The sequence below is a fragment of the Coturnix japonica genome, chromosome 5 (assembly GCF_054131305.1).
Source record: "Coturnix japonica strain WE chromosome 5, WE-NBRP24, whole genome shotgun sequence".
In the NCBI taxonomy this organism is placed as follows: domain Eukaryota; kingdom Metazoa; phylum Chordata; class Aves; order Galliformes; family Phasianidae; genus Coturnix; species Coturnix japonica.
The window spans coordinates 33,047,120-33,069,982 of record NC_140667.1 but is presented as its reverse complement, the minus strand read 5'-3'; the positions used below and the strand labels follow the sequence as shown (position 1 = coordinate 33,069,982).

At 36.3% G+C, this 22,863-nt stretch overlaps 1 long non-coding RNA gene across 2 annotated transcripts in view; it reads right to left on the bottom strand.

Moving 5' to 3' along the window:
* Nucleotides 1-22,863, bottom strand: part of LOC107315005 (uncharacterized) — a 178,174-nt gene that overhangs the window by 83,281 nt on the left and 72,030 nt on the right. The gene's annotated exons all lie outside the window — the stretch shown is intronic.

Here is a 22,863-nt window from a genome sequence, read left to right as displayed (position 1 = left end):
CTCCTGTGTAGCCTGATTTATCATATTACTTTTGACCAAAATGTACTGTAGTTACTTCAACCACTTAGACAAGTTTAATTCAAGTTTCATAGACAGCAGGTAATATGATGCTGCAAGGGTTAATTTTCTGTTCCTCCACCAACAGTGCTCAATGGGGCATATGTGCTTCTGGTCATGTGATGCAATTACAGCTGACAGACTGCCCTGTCCCCTGAACAGCTGGGTCTGAATCTCGGATTAATGTACTTAAAACAGTAAAATCTTTGTAAAATGTAATGATCAAAAACGACAACACTTTCTAGAATATATCCTGCTGACCAGTTCCTTTCATGGGAAATTACTGGCATAGGCTTAAGCAAAATAGAGTAAAGGAGCAAAGGAGCCAGTGAAATTCTTATTACCTGTGTATTCTGTAAGAATATTTGGTTTGTAGTTTCACATTTTTATTCCAATAGATGGATTTTTAAAATTACTCTTCTTTAAATCCCTTGAATGTTTACATGCTTCTTACACACTAACATCTGCTGAGCCTTTTTCTGTTCAAGAGGAATAATTCATGTCTCTTGAGTTTGCACACGTTTCCCAAAAGTCTAAAAATCATATGCTCACACTCCTTTCTTGTCAGAGATTTTCATTCTCCCATACATTTACCAAGGAAGAAAACTGCAAATGTACTTTATTTTCACAAGTTTTTCACCAACTGCTTTACATTTGGAATCCCTATACATTTATAAGATTGTTCCTATGGAAACCAGAAAGTAATTCTCTCTACAATTTTCCTGGAAAATGAGTAAATGTAAAAAATGCATTTAATAATTTTAGCAGAAACTTTCAGTGATATAGTTGTAGCTCAGATTTCTAAGACTGTATTTTGAGTCCTGTGTCAGGAATCCTTGAAAAAGGCAGGGGGATCTAGTAACACTCTTAAAGATTCAGATACTAGCATGGATGCTCCTATAGGCTCAGTGTAGCTGTGTCATGACTTTTCTACCAATGACATGGTTTGTTGTATCCCTTCTTTTTTTTCTCCAAGTTCTATGCACATAAGAAGTTACGTATGTCTTTTCTCTGATATTCTTCTACTCCTGCTATTTATTCACAGGGAAATATTGGGCAAACAGGCCTATATGCACCCATATGTTTAAAAACCATAGTGTAATTTGAACTGTCTTGCCAATGGCCAGTACCAGTATCCTTTCCACTACAAAAGTGCTACTCTTAATGTCTTCTCCCCTCTGTGGATCATTTTCTCATAAGAATGACAGTGTTACTAGGTTTTTTGCCAATTCAGAATATGAAAACAAGTACTGTCCCAGTAACTAATAGCAGCAATCACTTTTCAAATCTTTCCATTATTTGATCATGAGTAAAAGGACTGTGACTATTAACATGGTGAGTCACTGGCAGTAACCTAGTTCATTGCAAATGATGTTCACAAAATTAATTTACAACAAATTATTGATAGACCATCTTTTTCCTTCTCTACACCTTCTGTTGTTTTGTACTCTTACAATGCAATGTGTTAGCTGAATATAATTATTACAGTATCATAGGAAATCTGATCAATTATGGGCTTAATGGAGGTGGGTGGTGTAAGAAGCCATGCTTTTTACATTACTGTCTCAAAGTTTGCTGAGACGGACAAGTCCGGGAGCTACGAAAGGGAGATAAGATACTGATCAATGGCCCTTGAGTGGTCTTTTTGTGTTGGCCTATCTCAAGGAAGATGGCCATCCCTGAGGACTAATGGCCCTTAAGTGGTCTTTCCTGTTGGCCCATCTCAAGGAAGATTGACATCTCTGAGGAAGTCACAAGACTCTGACCCGAGCTGTCCCGAAATCTCTGGAAGGCTGGAAAGAAGGATAAAAAGGGCACGGACAAACCACGGTTTTGTGGGCATCTAGGTATCTGACCTCAGATCCCTCCACTGTTGTCCTACTGCTGCCTATTCTCTCTTCTGGGATTGCTGCTCGAGACTCTGCTCCGAGGGACCTCGCTGCCCGAGACTCTGCTTCTAGAGACCACGGTACTCTGACCATCTTTTCTGCGATTCACCGATCTGCTGTTTGCAGCCTGCTACTCCGTTGCTGCTCTCCCCTACGCTTATTTTGCCCCGGACCAACGTTAACAACGTGCTCCGGGACGCTGCTGCATCCAGGAGGTGACTGTTCCCTGCTTTAACGTAATTCTTGCTCTTTTCTACCTTTTTCTATCGCCTACTTTCCCTTCCCCATCACCCTAATTTTGGCATTCGTCACTCTCCCTTCCCCATCCCCTCAATTGTCTATTATTTCCAATAAACTGGTCGGATCAACATTTGAATGCTCTTCTTCTTAATCTCACGCCGGGCATAACATTATTAAAAGAACCTTTGCCTCACTCCTAAATTGGAGCGAGACAGGTGGAGAATGGACATGGAGGTGGGTTGAAAACAGACCACATGGCCAAGCACAGTGAGCAATGGCTTGAAGTCCAGTTGAAGACCAGCTGCCCTTGGTGTGAATATTTGCAGCATAGATGTTTAACAAACTAATTAATTATAAAGGCAGATTTTGCCTTCAGTAATTTTTCTGATGATGCAAAACTTGAAGAAGTGGCTATCAAGATCTCTGGCATGAGCCATTCACTGTCATTGTGGGGCAGCAATCAGAACAGCTGTGTGAGGTGAGAGAAGGTGGACAATCCACTCTGCCATATGGTGAGGCTACTGGATAAAATATATAGATTAAAAAGATTCACAGGGGACAAAAAAAAGGAGCAAGAAAACCACAGTTCATCCATGAACAAACAGGCTATTTCAAGGGAAAAAAACACTAACCCGGGGCAGCCTGTATCACATCAGGTTGAGGAAAAAAATGCAAGGCTGGAGGTAAGAACACAAAGGAAAGGAATGTGTGGAGGCAATACTGTACTAGAAGCAGCACCTACAGGAAACCAAACATCCAATATGCCAAGAAGATCCTATTCAGGGAGGTGGTTGAGTCACCATCCCTGAATGTGTTTAAAAATTGTTTGGATATGGTGCTCAGGAACATGATTTAGCAGAGTTGTTAAAGTAATATGCTTAGGTTGTGTTTGGACTTGATGATCTTGAAGGTCTTTCCAACCTGAGCAATTCTATGATTCTATGATTCTATGACTGATTCTATGACTTTATGATTCTATGATTCTACTCTTAAAGAAGTCTGCTGTCTTCCTGGGACTCAAGTGAGAGATGTCACCAGAAAACTATCTAGCCTGGTACAATTGGTGGATGACAAACCCTTACTGTTTTCCATATGGGGAGAGACGTTGCAGCTACATGTGAGTCAGGGGCTATCAAAAGGGATTTCAGGGTCTTGGGATGATGGATAAGGGAACCGAATGCACAGATCATCTTTTAATCCCTGCCTCCTGTATTGGGTAAGGACACAGTAACAAATCAAAGGATCACTTCTTTAAATACCTGGCTTTGTGGCTGGTGCCATGTCTAGAACTTCGGGTCTTTCAGACCTCCTTTGAGATCTTTAAAAGCTGCCTGCATATGGTCCTGGGCAACCTATTCTATGAGGCTTGGCTTAAGCAGTGGAGGTTGGACCAGACAACTTCCAGAGGGCCCTTCTAAGATCAGACATACTGTGAATCTGTGATTCTCTGATCTATCAGCTTAAATGGTTGCTTTAACCTGCCAATGAATGTTTCTGACTGTATGAGCAATTTACTCCAGAAATGACCTATAAATTTGCTAGCAAGGATTCAAATATACCTGACTTCAGCTCTCAAGAATCAAAGATCACATTGTGGAAAACTAGGTCAATCTGGATCCATGATGGAAATGCACTGAAATAACCTTAAAATCAAACAGTACATTTAATAAATATCTTAAATTTGCAAAATATAACTATGCATGAGCACTAAGTATAATTTTCCTATGGGCAAGCCACAGATAGTTTCTGACAATAAATAGGCAAAAGTATTGGAATTAAGGTAACTAAGAGATCACCCATTTGTAAAAGTAAAAAATAATCTAATATTATTAACATATTCCTCCTAGGAGGTTTCTGAAAAATCTCTTCACTTGTAGTGACTGGTTTTTTTTTGGGTTTTTTTTTTTGTTGTTGTTGTTGTTTTATTTCCATTCTATGATTTCTCAGATTGCAATGATTCATGTCATGTAACTGAATGTGTCACACCCAACTGCAGCATGATGAGAAGCAACATAACAAAAAGTGACAAGATTTAACATTACAAGTAAAAATGAAATACTAGGGTAGTAAACACCAGTTTTCAGCAATTTGGTATGCCATGTTTTTTAAAAAAGGACAACCTAAAGTGTATAATGGTCACAGCAGCTTACAGAATTACTTCATTTTCAATGATTTTGGTTTTGTTTTTTCAGATACTCTAGTTGATATTCAGTTGAAATGTATATATTTATCTCAATTAACATTAGTATACTCTCAAAAATTAACCATCAGTTAATGGTGATGTCTACAACAAAAGTGTGAGTCTACAACAAAAATGTTTATTGTAATATTTACCGTGAAATTGGGAAAATGAGTTCAACTAATAATTGCATTTTATTTTAGGGATTAGGAAAATTGCTTAGAAGAGTTTAACTTGCTTATTTGGCAGTGGCTCATGCAGGCGTGTAATTTCTTATTTGCTTCAGGTAACAGCAATTATTTGGGAAATATAAGAAGATTCCAAGTGCTGAGAGGAAAGAGAAAATCAGAAATCCAAATATTTTTTAGTTCAATAGTGCACAGAGAATGCAACTAGAAATTTTGAACTCATCTGGGAACTTACAGGGCAAAAACATTAGGCAATGGAGACAGAGGAAGAAAAAGTGGACAAACTGGGCAGGACCAGCAACTGGCCAGGAAAGATGTTTATTCTCAAAATGAAAAAAAATTATTTTGGAAAATAGTTTTGATTGATTGTTTGTTTAAATCTTATTCTTTTGGTTATTGTAGTTAATTTAGAGCATAAAATGTTTAATATTTAGATTACATAGTAGAGAATACTACAATGCTAACATGTCATGCTGTGAAATAGTGCTGTTGAAAAAAATATCTATAAGGGCAGCTCCAAAATTAATGTCTCCTATTTTATTATGTTGGCTTACAGCAACAGGGGTGGATATTGGTAGTATGGAAACTACGTCAACCACCTCACTAGGAATCCTATTCCAATGTTTGACTACCCAAGTGGTAAAGACTTCTTTCCCAGCTTTCAGTATGAACCTCCCCTGGCCTCATGTATTACAGTCCAGTGCATCCTGTCTTCAGTCACCAGAAGCAGAGCCCAGCATTTCCCTGTCCTCAGAAAATTGTAGAGATCAGTGAGGTCACTTCTTAGCCTCCTTTTCTCCAAGACTACACAAGCCAAGTGTTACACAGGCCCAGTCAACCAGCTTTCTCTTAGCAGATCACAAAATGCTTTATCAGTATATTAATATATATCAGTATATTAATTTTGCATAGGAACAGTGTTCTACAAGTGATAGAGCTAGTAACTGGACTCCAGTGCTTAAATGACAAGCAGAGGAATTCTTTAATCAGAAGTCTAGTACAAACTCCAACATTCCTTTTTGGAGAAAAGGGAACTGCCTGAAAAGAGGTTGTGGTAAGGGGAGGTGGGAGGTCAGCATCTTCTCCTTGGTAACTAGTGATAGGACTAGAAGAAATGGCCTCAAGCTGTGCAAGAAGAGGTTCAGGTTGGATATCAGGAAAACTGTCTCCTCCAGAGGAGTAGTCAGGTGCTGGAATGGGCTGCCCAGGGAGGTAGTGAAGTCACCATCCCTGGAGGTGTTCAAGAAACATTTAAATGAACAAAGGGACATGGTTAAGTGGGGAAAAACTGGTTGAAGGTGGGTTGTTGGACTAGATGATCTTGGAGGTCTTTTCCAACCTTAGTGATTCTGTAATTCTATTAGTAAAGTGAGAAGGTAATTCTTGTTGGCATTGCATGTTTTGTCTGGAAAAAAAAACAACAAATGCAGACTAGGAGTCTTTCAGACTTAGCCACAGAGAAAAACTTGTATAGTTACCAAACACTACCTTTTCCTGCTATTACAGGATGTGGATGTGCAGGGATATGGACCCTCTGTTAGTCTTTTTGGAAGTGAAACATTAGAAATAACAACAGCACATTTATTTTCATATACACATACTTCCTGCAATTAGGCTATCACATTGGCAAGCAACAGTATTGCTGATTTTACTACAATATGCAGAAATGTTACACATCACCAAGCCGAAGATATCCAGGCTTTCGTCCTTCAGTTTGCAAGCATGTATATATAATAGGCACATCCTGGGCTGAAAATTAGTCTCAATTCTACCAGCCTGTGAGGAATGTTTAGGTCTAAAGAAGATGTTCAGTTTAGGTGACATCATCATCAAGAACCGCATAGCATCTACCTCAGAACTGCCATTGCATTAGTTCCTATCAGCTAAAGCTTTCTGCTTTTGCTTTCTCATACCCATTGCCAGGATTGCCTCTGCTGGCATGCTGTGTTGTTACTATTGAAACTGAGCTTAGAGCAAGAGCTTAGATGAGAATATTTATCTAGCTTCCTTCTTAAGAACAGGTCTACCATGTGCTGTCAGTATCTGCTAACTTGTTAGAGGTTTCCCAAAGAATTCTGGTATGTTTCTCTGTCTATCCATAATTTCCCCGAACTGCCAAAAAGTATTTGGCAGTTACCCCAGAAATGTGCTTCCACAAGTTCTGCTGAGATGCTCACAGCAGATTTGTCTATCTAGAGCAAAATATCAGGACATGAACTGAAGTTGCATAGCTAATGTGAAAACCTTTTGCCACTGGCTCCTAAAGATTTTCATCTTTATATTGTATAGTATACCAGTGTTAAAAGCTGTGCAACAAAAGTCCAAGATAACCTAACTTTTATGTTAGACTTATTTGTGAATATTATCCAGCTTTCCTAAAGTTGTGCTGCCATTTATGAAAGAGTAAAAAATTCAGTGTCTCTAAAAGAGCATGGAGATAGGAGTATGGTTCTCTGTCCCAGTAATATAATCATATGAGGAGAATGACTCCTGGATTCTGGCACCTACAGTGAGCTCTCTGCATGTTATATGGACCTAACATTAATTAAAATGTGTGGAGAAAAGGATGGTTAGCAGATTACTTAAATTAATTTTTAAATGTGAATGAAGTTTCATATCAGGACATTCACTGTGAAGATACTAAATTCAGTATCAGATACTAAATGAAAAACAAAGGTAAAAAATGGTATACATTTTAAAATAGATTTCCACTCAAAAGTTTGTCCAGAGATTTTCTACTATCATGAAATTTTAAATTAGTTGTACGACACAGAAATAGATGCTAAGAAATGGTCAGTTCTTTGGTGGAACTTCTTAGAGTTTTAGAATACTATTAGCAGGTCTTTTATAAGGGTAAAAAAATAAGAATTTTCAATAGGGGTTATTTATCATAATATTCTTCTGTCTTGCTCTTTCACTCCAAAATAATGCAGAAAAAGGTAAATATTTAGTAGGGAGGTATGTAAGTATTACCAAGTCATGCAGAATTACCACAATATTGTGTATTGCTTCTATTTTGTTGGTCCAAGTCGTGAAAAAGAGTCAGTGATCAATATAATTTCTGGTCTTTATCCAGCTATATAAGATTTAGAAAGCAAGCAGTAGCAGGGTTTTTCAGCCAAGTTAGCTCTAAGGAAAATTTCTGTGCAAACAGTTGCATATATCTACACATAAATTAATGTAAATATTTAGCAATGATAAGCTATAATTCCTAGTCAAAATGTTATCAGCAATATTTATAAATGTAAAATTATTTAGAAGAAAGAATATTGATATATTATATATACTCAATGTGAGAATTAGTCTGGTGTTGAAGTAAAATAAAACGTGAAGATGTCCATCTCAGAAGGATTGCCTTAGAAGTATTAACCTAAAACTCTCTCAGAAAACTGAACAGAACGAAAGTGAACCTTAATTGTGTAAACAATTTTGATCCCTCTACTTATCCTTCAGAAATAAATTTGAAAAAAGAAGATATATTGTCATATTTGTTCCAGGCTAGAACATTCCCTTTTCTATGTAGGTTGATTTTGAAATGCATGTTTATATGCACACTGTGACACTAAAAGGGAAACTGGTTTTAATGACTGGAGTTCAATAATCAGTAGTTAAAGCAGCAACTATAATGTATGAGATACATGTATTATTTCTAGTTCTTTGAGTTCTTCTATATCTATACACCTGTTATGCCTTACATTATTGGGAAATGCTTAGAAAAAGCTGGATCTTGTACAGAATGGTGAATTCAGGGATTCTTTTTCATTTTACAACCAACAGCGTCACAAATGCTTTTAAAATAAAAATTAATATATTAAGTTCTTCACTGGTTCCCTTCTGATTTCTCTCTAAGTGGGAAGCTATTTTAACTGGCCAAGTCTGAATAACACTAGGCAGTTATGGGCTAAAGCTTTATGACATATTGTACTGATATTTTTCAAATATGCTTTTTGTTTGTTTGTTTTGTGTTTGATTTTTTTTTTCTGTAATCTTTGCAATCTGAAGACATCCAGACATTTATTGGGTAACTTGTATGTGATTTGTGAATGAGGAAGAAGTCAGAAAGTTCCAAGTGGTAATTCTGACTTAAAAGAGTTACAGAAATGTATCTTTGTCTTTTGCCCTTTTAAATGTAAAAAATAATAAACATTTTATCGTGTTAATTTTTATTGAATATTTGTCAGATCAAAACCATAGGACCAATTTTCATATACTTAAAAATAAAGAATATAAATCTAATTTTGTCCCCTCTAATAAATGCAACCCTTCTGCACTTTCGATTTCAACTGGACTGACTAAACATTTTTTTATGGTTATGTAAAACTTGAACTTTTCTTTTTGAGTCATGCACACCATTTTTAATCACTGACTATAGTTCATACAAGAAAAGGAACAGCCTGCTACTTGTATGAGTCAGAATCTAAACAGAGCTATTTAAAAATCACTTGGAAGATATGTTATTAGCTAATTAGCATAATTTAGTTGTAGTGAAGATACACAATCTAACATGTTTCACTGAATCAACTCATAAACAAAAGCTGTAATTAAGTACTATTTCCTTTGCATTACTATTTTCCTTGGGATACTGTAATATGCTCAAGTCAAACTAAGAAAGCTGCCCGTAAGCTTTCTGATGTTGTCTACTTAAAACACTTGCACAAAATTTAAGTTTCAGGTCTTCATAATTTTATAAGTACTGTTATGTATGAGAAAGGATACCTTATTCAATCTTATTTCCAGAGCTTAATTCAGCGGAGATTGCAAAAAATCTGATATTTCCCTTTCTCAAGAATTGTTGATGTCAACAGTAAAGCTATAATGCCTGAGAGTTAAGGAATCCTTCCTTAGCATTTATAGAGTATCTCTACATTATAATTATAGTATGTTTTCCAGACTTTTGGAGAAGAAGGATAAAAGCCTTTTGGTGATTATCTAATATTTTCTCATCTTAGCAGAAGAAAAAGCCCAGATACCATAATAGAAAATAAGAAATTCCATTATAAATACAAAATCATTTTGGATTTTGAAAGGAAATTTTACAGCTCTATACAAAAATGATACAATCTGCAATCAGACCAAGTACCACATTTATTTCCAAGGTAAACAACAAATTTATCTATAAACAAATCTCAAGGGGACACTGATGCCTCATTGATATTTAGCATGCTACTGCTGAGACAATGTTCAACTTTAGATTACAAAAGCATCAGAAATATTGAATGTTTGTCTTCTGTGAAGCAGAAACTATTATTTGTCAAAAAGAAAAAAATAAGATGGAAAGCAATTACCTGTTACTGTGTGTTTGTGAGTATTAAACTGTTCCAAACATGTCATTGTGTGTAACTGTGGCTTATGAAGACAGAAAATAATTAGTTTTCAACCAGAAAACTAAGTATTTCAGATGGCAAGTATATGAATTTTCTGGTCTTGTAAATTGTGTTCAGTGACAATGCTGCAGATGGTCTTGTAACCCTGCAGATAAACTTCTGAGATCTTACTCTTCCCAGATGAAAGGTATCATCATACATCAGGTGGACTGCAGTAAAATTCAAATTGGAAAGGAGAAGAGAGCCACAAAAGTAACAAGTAAATCAGGTAGCTTTGAGGAATTATGACCTCAGATGATCCAGCATATTCACATTAGGGAAAGAGGCTAATCAGTTCCAAGATGACCCTCAATATCTTATCCTGCTTTTTCCACCCCTTGGATGATTTCTATGTGCTTTCTAGAGAGAAAATGCAAAGCTTACCTTGAGGAGTTTTATAGTATCTAATCACAGAACTCTCACTGGCAATGTAGTAGGACTGTGCAAATCATCTGCAAATTTTCTGTTACCCAAAAAGACATCTTCCTCCAAGTAAAAAAGACTATCTGATAAATCATTATGTAAATAACCTCATTAATAACATGCCAGTTACAATGAATATTCCTCAAAGTACAAACAGTCCATACTAAAATCTTTGATACTTCAGAGTTTCAGCTTGGACATACTATCAGTTTTACATCTACTGTGAAACACAGCAGTATTACCTCCAACACTGAACAACTGCATTTGTCTGCCATTCTAGCACCACAATATAGCATTTTCATAGCCCCTTTTAAAAAAGAGATTTTAAACAATCAGGGAGCCTATGTTATATAGAAAACATATCTGTCATGTTCTCTTAAAACTTGGATTCCCTCATCAATTTCCACTGAAATTCTGAAAATCGCTGGTTTTTTTGCTAATGTCTTCAGGTAAAAAGCATGTTTGTTTTGAAGATTTTTATGATGCCTCAGAAATCCAAAGTACAATCTTCAAGTGAGAGATAACAATGTAAGAATGTATATGGGAGAAACCCTGAACTACTGTGGAAATGATGGAAAATAATTAAATCTGTTTTTGAAGAAGATAAAGCCTATTATTTTTTAAATGCTCCTGTTAACAGTCATCAGAGCTTCCATGTTTCAGTTCCTATGATTCGATCTACTGTACCTCAGAAGTAAGTGTAAAATTTGACAACGCATCAGAATTGCTGCAATAGATACTCCCTAAAAATGAAGCATTAAAATCCTTGAATTTTGTACTTAAACTTCTTTACTTCATTAAATGCTTAGAATTCCCACTGGATGATAAGTGAAAGCACCAGTGAAAAGTTACATGCCATCTACTGTGTCTCAGTTATGATTCCCAAGAGGATCCTACATGACTATTTCCAGGCTTGTATTTAAAAAGAAAAAAGTGATATTAGAAATCATGGACTCAAAAGGGCAAGTGTAGAGTCCTGGAGGAATAACTGCATGTGCGCAGATTAAGGGGCTGCTCTGCTGAAAAGGAGCTTTCCGAGAAGGATTTGAGGGCCAATGGTATTCTGGATTGCAATAGACAGGGCATAGCCAGTAGGTTCAGGGAGGAGAACCTCTCCTCACTGCTCTGGTGAGGACACATCTAGAGTTCTGTGTCCAGTTTTGGGCTCTCTGTTTCAAGAAAGACAAGGAACTTCTGGAGAAAGTCCAGCAGAGAGCTGCAAAGATTATTAGGGCCCTGGAGCATCTCCCTTACAAGGAAATGCTGAGACTTGTGACTGTTCAGCCTGGAAAAGATTTAGTGTGGAAATCTCATCAAAGTTTATAAATATCTAAATGGAAGGTGTCAAATAGATGGGGCCAGACTCTTTTGCATGTGCAGTAACATAACAAGGGGCAACAGGTACAAACTGGAGCACTGGAAGTTCCATCTGAGAAGAAACATCTCTACTTTGAGGGTGACAGAGGGCTGGAACAGGCAATCCAGATAGACTGTGGAGTCGTCTTCTCTGAAAGATATTCTAAACCATCCTGTATGCTTTCCTGTGTAACCTAATTCAGGGAACCTGCTTTAGTAGGGGAGTTGGACTAAAAGATCTTTAGAGGTCCCTTCCAATCCCTACAATTCTGTGATTCTCATCAATTCTGTGACTGAACAGAATCCTGTTATCCAGGATTTTAAGGTAGAAAAGCCTTCCTACTCTCCTTTGCCCATACTGCCAAGAAACCAACTCATATATGATAATCTAGGCCTGAGAAAGGTGTGTAGGTCACTGGCAGAAGTCTGTATACCCTTTCCTCAATTATTCAAGAATAAAAAGTACATCTCCATTTCATTTATTGCAGCTTCTTAACTAGTAACTCTTTCACACTCCCAACCTGCACTGTTAGTAAGCAGGGAGAACAAAGCACAAAGGAGATTTGGTAGAGGAGCACTGAACCCTGACAGTTCTGAGATGTTCTTAGTTCATCTCCATGGCTGCAGATCAGTAGTCTTTGTGACTGTACTCAGTATTCTGGAATGAGAATCCCCACCTCACCCCTTGTAATTTCTCAGGGTAGATAGTGTACATCCCAAGAGGTAATGATGGGCTTTAATTATCTGCAGAGTACTTGGAGCAAGAAAGGGCAAAATAAAGCATTACTAAATAGGTAAAGTCACTGGCTAATAGTAAAGTATGAAAATACTGTTTCATACATCTGAAACAAGAAACACTGCAGGAAATCCTCCTAACATGGAAAACTACAAAATTCATCCATGTAAGCTTAGTAAGATCTTGGTGGCAATGAATACACTAGAAAACATGCCTCAGTTTTCTTTCTGCAATAGCACACATCTGTTTTATTTCCTCTTTTCTCATATATATTTTTTTTATTTTATTTTTTTTACATCCAGAGTTTGTTTTTGGATTTATTTTTTTATCCAAATGCAACTAACATTGACAAAATAAATTTCCAGTTTTCTATGGATTCTAGATGGAGTCAGTAACCCTAAATATGCTACATTATGAATGTCAGTACTTTTACAGGAAGATGAAATCAGGGTCAGATAGTTACATTTAAAGTAGCATATACTCTCATTAATAATATTTATTTACACACATAAGCATACTCACAAAGACATACTGAATCTAAACATGACAGTGCTATGTAAGCAATGTAAGCAATAGACCAAAATTCCTCACAAAAATGTATAATAGAAGGTGAAAAAAAATGAGCACAACCTTAAAAAGACCTGCCACTTTAATTATTATATAAGATATAAACTGGGTTTTAGATTATACTCTACACTGATGCATGATAGTCTGAACCTAAAGTTTGTAAGATCTAATTTTCTGTTGCTATTAATGAATATTACAACAGCTGCCCCCTGTGGTTTGGTATAAAAAGCAGTGCATATACCTAGCACAACATTTGCAGACTTCCTCAGTTTTGTGTTTTTAATGTGATGAAAAATTGTACAAGTAACAAAGGACAAATGTCATGGTAACTAAAACATTTCCTATACATGTATTTTAGAAGGAAGCTAAATCAAAGGTCTTCAAAGAATTACTAGGGTTCTTTCTAGGAGGTTATTGACAAATATGTAGTTTGTCTTCTGAGTTTGTGCCTCTTTCACAGATTGGTGTATTTGTGATCCCACAGGCAGGAATAAGTGTCTGTAATTCATTTCTCCTTGTTAACTAGTGTGCTTTTGTGTGTAGGATGATTGACAGCAAACTCGGCTTAGTCCCAACGGATGAGCTTGTTAGCAAAACCCTAGCATCCTATCTCTAATAAAGCATATCAGCAGTACATTTTGTCCTATCTATTAGCCTCTCTGTTTCTTTTTTGTGAAAAGCTGAGTGTCCCTTTGAAGCAATGACAAATAAACCCCTGAACTGAAGTGCTAGGCTGCCTTATGGACAGCTGGATAGTAAATGTCACACCGTGTATAGAATGCCTATTATCAGAGTGAGCCATTTGTTCCATTCCTTTCAGTATCTTAATGTAATACAAAATTGCTAAATCAAGCCCCATGTCTGTGACAGAACATAATTAATGAGAAAGCAGGAGCCAATTCAACACTCTTTATTGGGACCTAATTGGCTCAGGCAACAGAGTTGTCACTCAACAAGAGACTTCCTTTAAAGCAATTTTGTTCTTGGTTGTATTACAGAGCCTATTAAATTGTCCCCTCCTTGATCACACAAAGAAGTATCTGCATGCAATAATTAGCTTTTCCAAGGGGATTTTTTTTTAACTCTTTCAATAATAGCACATTTTCAAGCTCTGCTGGAGGAAACAGACAGCAAAGGGAGATGTGCAGCCTCTGGACTGGAGTAAATGTAACACATGGATTTTGGGAAAGCCTATAAGGAGAATATCAAAGCTACAGCTAGTGCATAATGTAGCGGCCTGACTTATTTTTCCAACATATTTGAACTGCAGATAATAAGCATCATGAGGACTTATGTGAAAGCTAAGCAGTAAAAATAAGAGGTTCCTGAAGCAGTTGAATATGTCTATATTTATAGAGACTTGCCATAAGAAATCTTTACATATTCTGTTCTGTTTAGAATTAAAAACAGTATCATAATGGAGGACTTGGCAAATGTTTCGGAGAAGTGACAAATTACTCTCTCCATTACTATTTTATGATGTTTGTATAAATTTCCGAACTCTAAATACCTGTTGAAAAGTTTCAGAAATACAACAAAGATAGGAAACGACATTTTATTTAAGTTTATTTTTTTTAATAAATAGGTATTTAATATTCCTTTTCTAGTCCCTACTTGCTGATAATCCCAAGTGAAAGAAATCAGTGCACAAGGGTAGATCTGAAAGTAATGCCTCCTATTTATTTCCAAGGAGACTACTACAGATACAAGGAGCTCAATAGCATTATTTGACAGAGCCAATTCTCACTATTAGAGGTTTTTTTAGCCCATACTAGTCATTGTCACCACTGCAGAAAGGCAATACCCAGTGCCTCACTGTGCTCACATCCACTGTTTTGTCTCCATAAATGTTCAGCAAGTATCAATGAGTGCCAGTGGGTGCCAGTTTTTCTGCATGGAGGAATTCAATGACACTGCTTTATTTCAGATGCACTTCTGTGTCAGATGCCATTTTGTCAGACTGCCTCTCTGCTGCCATCTGTTGAATGGCAACAAAATGTAACGGAATATTGGTGAGAAGGTTCAAAATCTACTGCCATAGCACCAACATCCACTTGTGACCGTGGGCCAACATAAAACAGGAGGCATTACTTTCAGATCATCCCTCGTAATTCCTTCCCCTTAAGGAAAATTCCATGAATTTCAAAGGGAATGATCAAAGGGAATGCAAAGTGTTGGGCTTTTTTTGTTTGTTGTTGTTGTTTTTCAAAGAAAAACTTATTTAACTGGTCTTTGCATAACTTACATCTGAGATTTTATTAGGTAACTGTCATGAACACATTTTAATATGCGCATTTGACATAGCTGTTTCAGTGGTACAGGTTCATTGACATCAGCTTGAATACGCATGCAAAATTTAGCATTTCTGTCATCCACCCCTGGATGACTGAAGACCGAGCCAGAACAGAATATATAAATACATTACACATCCAATTTTTTTTTCATATTTAATAGGACAGTATTCTATCTAGATGGAAATGTAAACCAACAATGTTCTTTCCTGAGTCTCTCATGAACACTGCAAAAGCTACATTCTTAACACAGCCTTATTAGCTTACTCTAGTAACAAATGATAATGATTACAAAAACTGCTATCACCTAATTTTCTTTACTTATCATTTGCAATCAATATTCTATAACTAAAACTGTGTTATGATTAATTCTATACAGTCTGAAATGCTGAAGAACTGTAGAGTATACATTGTACCCATCTACTGAGGAGGTTTGGGCAAGTGAAATTAGAATAATAACAACATAAGCATTTAAGCTGAAATATTACACAGCAAAGAAATATAAAGTGAAAAATAGCCATGGAAAAGATCCTTTAAGAATATATTCAACACAGCACTCGATTTAAATGTTTTATCAGATAAACCAGTTCTCTGATACTTACTGCTCATCCAAAAAGTACTATAACTCCTAAGTCAGTTGCCAAGCTTCTGTAGTTTTGGCCATCATAACTGTGTAACATGAGTTAGATGCCATGCTGTTTGAATCTAGCACAAGACCAAAAGGCTGTTTCTAATGTATTAGAAAACCTTGGACTTCATATATTGGTAACAGCCATCTGACAACACATAGCCAGAAGTTACATATCCTCATACTTGAAAAGTCAGTGTCACTGATGACATAAAAGCGGGGCCTAATCAAGAACAAAAAACAACATTTGTTTGTATGCTCCAAATAGAACTAGAATGTGTGATTACATGACTAGTGGTTATTAATACTGCAGTAACTTTAAAAATGACAATATATATTAGTAATGGATTATTTCTCTATTTAATCTACAGGGATAACTTCTTGCGTCTGCATTAGCACACATTAGCTAGCAATAATACAGGAAATACACAACAGCCTTTATACATTTTATACACAACTTGTTATGGCGTACAGGAAATATTATTTAGTTCTGTAAGATTTGTCTTCTTACATATGCAAGGAAATTTCAACAAATGTGTTTATGCAATGGATTATTTCCTTGTTTTAATAAACAAAGAATTGTTACTGTTAGTAAAACTGGAAACAACAGTCTCCGTTAGGACAGAGAAACTTCTGTCATTTTCTCTATCTATCATAATAATGCAATACCTCACATTTTACTTCACAAAAAAGATGTCAAATTCTTTAGCACATTTTGTTATGAAAATGGTATATTTTTTATGTGAATACTGCCTGTTTTCTTCATCTTCTATACAAATATAACAACATGCCATAGTAGTTTGGTCCCCAGTGGTATACTTCTACACAGGTCGTTATAGAGCAGAAACAAAAATATTGAATACTCAGAACAGTCTTGGATTTCAGACACTAACACCGAAGGAGTCTGCAACCTCTGAATCTGTCACACAACCAGACTTTTCTTCAGCACAAAGTATGATTAAAAGTAATAACACATGTCATACCACTGTGGCAATGCCAACACAGAGGATGCGTTTCTGCAGAACAGATGGTACTTGCAATGCTAAGAAGTCTATTCTCTTCATTTTACCTCATTGTTACTTGGCTTATGTGCCTTCTCACACACGTCACACATTTGAAAGTGTGCACAGTGTCCTTTTTCAAAAGGGCTTGAGCATATGAACTCATATAAACAAGATCAGAATGCAGATTAATTTGTCAAGAGTATAATTCAAAGTAGTTATAAAAACAAAAGGTATATCTGCAGAAAAATCCCTAGCTTTTATTTTAGAAACGGGGATATTTATCCTTTCGTAAAGCTGGGAAAAGTAATTTCATATGAAACTTAACAGAGATCAACTCACCTGCTAGTTATGGATGGTAAGGTGAAATGCAGAAGTTTCAAGAAATGTTTGAGTAAACTTTGTCATAATGTAACACCAAACCCAATGGAGAATAATTTTAGAAACAAAAGATGTGTGAAGTAGGCAAAATTGCATCTGATCTCTAACCAAAAGTGAATCACTGGTTAAAAAAAATCATGGGACACTCAGTGATCGTAAGTTTTTTAAGGTTTAATTCAGAAGTTGTCCTGTCTAGTATTTCAGTAACCATCAGTATGTTACGAAAGGAAGAAGCTACGTCTATATAGTACCAGAGGAAAGACTATCATACACAGTGCAATCAAAACAATATATTGAAGATCTTGATTTTTTTTTTTAACAGATCTATAAATAAATTCAAGTTTTTGCAGATTCAGCAGATCATAGACTGAAGAAAGGCTTCAATGTGTGCAGAAGGAAGAAAATTCTCACTGTTACTCTTCAGCGCTATAACTCAGAAGGTCCAGATCCTGCTCTAACAGAGATTGTTCTGCATGTTTATTTCTCAACTGTGCAAAGTTACGTTCATAAACATGTTACACTAAGACACTGTATCAAGAAAAAGAGAGACTTAAACTACTTCCCCGAGCAATGAGGGATGATATACTGTGAACATACCAAAATTAGTCTATTAAGAAAAGATAATAATAGTAAAATCTGGTTTCTTTCTTTATCAAGCTGAGGATGAATAATGGCACTGCAAGCCAGATTACACATGCCTTTGGCAGCCTGAGAATGACACATGCAGAATTGGCCAAAATTAACTGCCATGGTCTATCCATCCTCATGTTATCTGAAAAATTCTGACAGCCTGCTCAGTCCTCTGCTATATCTTCCTATGGGGTCACCTATACTGAGAGATGTGCTATATTCAGCATGAATAGACTTGGAAAAATGCTAGCATACATAGAACTTACATTTTAATGTCATCTGCAACATTCTCTGTAAATTTTTCTGCTACTGACAATCACCCTAGTATCAAAAGACCTGTTATAATAAATTGGTCAGCCTGTTACATCTGCCTATATTGGTGGCTAGACAGAGAAGATTGTTAATTGCATGGCATGTGCAATGGTTTTCACAGTAGATGGTACAGTGTAGTGTTTCACAAATTGTACAAATAGCTTCCTGCATCTTTATATTTTATTATTAACTCTGTTTTCTCTCTGTTTTATTCTCTGGAAGAGAATTATGTCTGAAATTGATTTAGAACAGAGAGTGAATGGAAAATAAACTGCTATGCTTTTTGTTATGCTCTCAGTTAAGGATCTTCTTAACAGTTGTGAACTTCACTGCCCTAGACAAGTGATGCTGAAAGAAAATGTAGCAATTTGTGTGAATATTTCAGAGAATAATAAATTTTCCTTCTTAATCAATGATTAATTATTTGAAAGTAGAGATTTCAAGGCCTCAGAATTATTCAAACTTTTTATTAAATCATCATAAATTCTTCAGATTGTAGTCCCAGTGCTGAAACTGCATATTACAAATTACAATCTAAATGGAAGGCAACTAGTTATGTCCACTCTCCACTGTCTTTCCTAATGTGTCATTTGAAACTGACTATGCTGTGACCTGTTGGTAAGTATAATGATTTATTGGTGAGTCAGAATAAGGAAATGATTAGGAGGAACATGAGTGAAATTCCTTCAAAAGCTGGTATAGGCCTTCACTATAGGTTAGTTCTTCGCAAGCTCATCAATGAAGAGAGAAAATGTACTAAGAACTATACTTCTTTCAGACTCCAGGGTACACATTTAACTTTGCATAGCAATTCTATGTGAAATGGATTTTATTGTCTCAGCACAGATTCTAAAATAGCTGTGTAAACAGTTAATCCCCCGGCAACACATAAGGTTTTACTTTGGGGAGAGAATTACTGTGATAAACCTGACAGCTACTTGTTTTTGAAGATACATGTAGCAAGCTGTTACTACTTCTTTTCTGAATAAGAAATAGGAACAAAATGATACAGAAGTCTGCTTGGAAACAGAAGATTAAGAAGTTTGGTGCTAGTAAGAAGATGTGAGCATATCTGTGTACAGATCACCCAGGAAACGACAGACAAAATTGGAGAAGAGCAGTCAAAATTCTGAAGAGAAATTAAGTGGCCTGAATGAAAAAGAAAGAATGAAAATCACTCTGAGCAGAGGAATCCTGGGAAAAGGTTGTGAAATGCAAGAATATAAATTACCTCCAGTTCCTTGATTCCTGCTGTGTTCATTCCAACAAGGGCTTTAAGACTCTTTCTAAATTGATGATCTGTATCAAATATGTAGGTTGTTCTCAAAGTAATGCCTTCCAGTTTCTCAGAAATACAGTAAATAAAGTACAATAGATACAAAGAGCTCAATAGCACTATTTGACAGAGCCAATTCTCAGCTACAAAATGCTATTTTGCAACATACTCACCACCATTAGCTGTACATTTTCAACACCTTTGAACAAGAACCTGCATGCCACACTCATAGAAGTCTGCAACAACAGATGATACACACTGTCATTGTCACCACTGCAGAAAGGCACCACCCACTGCCTCACTGTGCTCACATTCACTGTTTCATGTTCATAACTGTTCAGCAAGCATCAATGAATGCCAGTGGGTGCCAATTTTTCTGCGTGGAGGAATTCAATGACACTGCTTTATTTCAGATGCACTTTTATGTTAGATGCCATTGCTACTGTAAGTGAAATATAGGTAATATCATGTAGCTGGACTATTTTAGATTTATCTGATGCAGTTATCATATAACTTATATACCAAGGAAAACAAAAGCAATGCTGAATCGTATGTTTTTTCTTGATCTTATCTATCATCCTTCAGTCTTACTGTCTATCGTAAGTGTAGTAGAAAGAAAAATGTGTTCAAAGTTTTGCAGAATTCCAGCATTTTACTAAATTTTATTTAAACTATCTTTGAAGATTGGATATTCCTAAATTCAAGGGACTTTACTAGGGGAGAAAAATGTAAACATTTAATCTAGGATTTGATACTGCTGTAACAATGTATTTTAAGAATACCAAGAGTCCTAATGGCTGTTCTGTTTAGTAGAGGGGGGTTGGGTGATATTTATAGATAAAAAAGAACAATGTAACTTGTAGTGGACTGAATCTAATGTAAATGTGACGACAATATTATCAATATTATATATATATGTAGCCTGACATACAGTTAAGTATTTTTAGTAGCATACTTCTCAGAAACAAAGTTAAATCACTGCCATTTGTGCAAGTAACAGCAGCCAATATATTTATTTATTTATTTTTCTATCCTAGCATTCATGATAACCGGAATGTTTCTTGGTTCTGCAAAAGTATCAATATCAACACACATGACTGTGAGGTGACTAAAAAAAAACCTGTTTGCTCAGGCAAAAGAACTTATCAAAAATGAGATTCTTGTTTTGATTATTTTGATAACATTGGATGGGCTATTGTCATGGTTTTATGATTTCTGTTATTGATATTTCACATCATAACATCATGTAGTGCACTGGGAGTTAAAGACTTAATTCTCCAGTTCTGTGGATTGCTTGCTCATATTTCTGGGTACTACATTTCCCAGAAGACTTCACTGTTACATTTCCATTTGCCCTTCAGTGTGAAAGATAAAACTGCTCAGGAGTCATGAGATTTTCCTTTTTTTTTTTTTTTTCCTTTCACTTTTCTTTTCTTTTTTACTATTTAGTAAATTAGTTTTCTTCCTTAGCTTGCTGTGGCTGTTTTGTTTTTATACATATCTCCTACCTTTTCTCTACCCCTTTTCCACTTTCCTAGGGCATGGGTCTGTGAGTCCCTCTGCCCCATTAGTCTCAGAATTGGACCTAACCAGTCCAGAAACTATTGACAGCTGTTCTTAGATTTCCTAATATAAATCAGTCTATGACAAGAATTTCTATCTGGTGGCGCAGTGGTAGGAACGCTGCGTTGCAACACCGGAGGCCCGGGTTCAAATCCCCTGTGGCGCAAGTGTTAGAAGTGCCGCTCTGCTACACAGGAAGCTCGAATCCTGGGGGTTGGACTCGATGATCTCTAAGGTCCCTTCCAACCCGCACAAGACTGTGAGACTGTGATATTTTTGACATGCAGTCATGCAAACAGCTATTATTTACAGAGATGTTAGAAATAAAGACTTCGGGAAATTAACAATGAAAGTAAAGTGTATCCATACTAAACTGATACTTAGGAAACTACAATGCAACCTACTTATATTTTTCACATATTTCCATAAACTCTGTTGCTCTTGAATACTGTGCCTCTCATTTTATACTGGGCATTACTCTTACAAACCGCACTCTGTTTTCACCTTCAGTGTAACTTTATTTGAGAACTTTACAGATCTCACTGATAAGTAAAATTATCACAAATGTATGATTCCAAATCATATTTAGGGACTCTGATCTCAGCAAGTAGGCTGATGATAGAAAGCTGGGGGTAGTGGCTGACTCACTGAAAGGTTGTGATACCATTCAACAAGACATGGACAGACTAGAGAGCTGGGCAAGGAGGAACCTGATGAGGCTTAACAAGAGCAAGTGTAGAGTCTTGCACCTGGGGAGGAATAACAGCATAATGCAAATTAGGGGCTTATTGGGCTCCTAACTTATTGGAAAGGAGCTCTGTGGAGAAGAATCTGAGTGTTCTGGTGGACAATAGGTCTGCCATGAACTAGCAGAGTGCCATTGTGGGCAAGAAGGCCAATGATATCCTGGGGTGCATAGAAATGAGCGTGGCCAGCATGGCAAGGGAAGTGATCATCCCCCATCTACTCTGCCCTGATGAGGCCACATTTAGAATACTATTTCCAGTTCTGGGTTTCCCAGTTCAAAAAGCACAGGGATCTCCTAGGAGGAGTCCAGCAGAGGGTGACAAAGATGATTAAGGGTCTGGAGTATCTCCCATATGAGGGAACACTGAGTAACCTGTGTCTGTTCAGCCTGAGGAAAAGAAGACTGAGGGGGTATCAGATTAATGTTTATAAACATCTAAATGGAGGTAGGAAGAAAGTGGATGAATCCATTTGAGACATGCATATTAACAACCAAGAGATAATGGAGATTAACTACTGAGGTAAAAAAAAATCTTAAAATTAATTAATATTTTTATTTCCAATTGTCTCTGTAGTCTTACATACATAATCACCTTTATCTCAGGAAGATTAACAGCATGATCTTTACTTCTAAGTGTCTATGCTACATTTCTGAAGTCCCAAACATATCCCAAACTTAATTCATTTCTGAGTGAGTCCTATTTCTCATTCACATCAATTTCAAACTTTGCAAAACTGTGATTTACTATACAGAGCTTTAAAGAAGCTTTAAAGAAATAACCCCTCTACTGTAATGAGGGAAAACAAATGAAGCAAAATATTTAACGAAGCATTCTTTTCCCAATAACTTTTTAATTTAATAGAGAAAGCAGATTTTGAACAGGAGTAGTTATGTCAGGATCTTGAGTTTTCAGTATCAGCATTTCATTTTGTGACCATGCTTTAACGTTAGATTTGAAGGAGTTACTGCAGTTAAAGTTAAGAAATAGTGACATAACTGCCTAAGCAGCCATTACACTTATATCCTCATGCAATT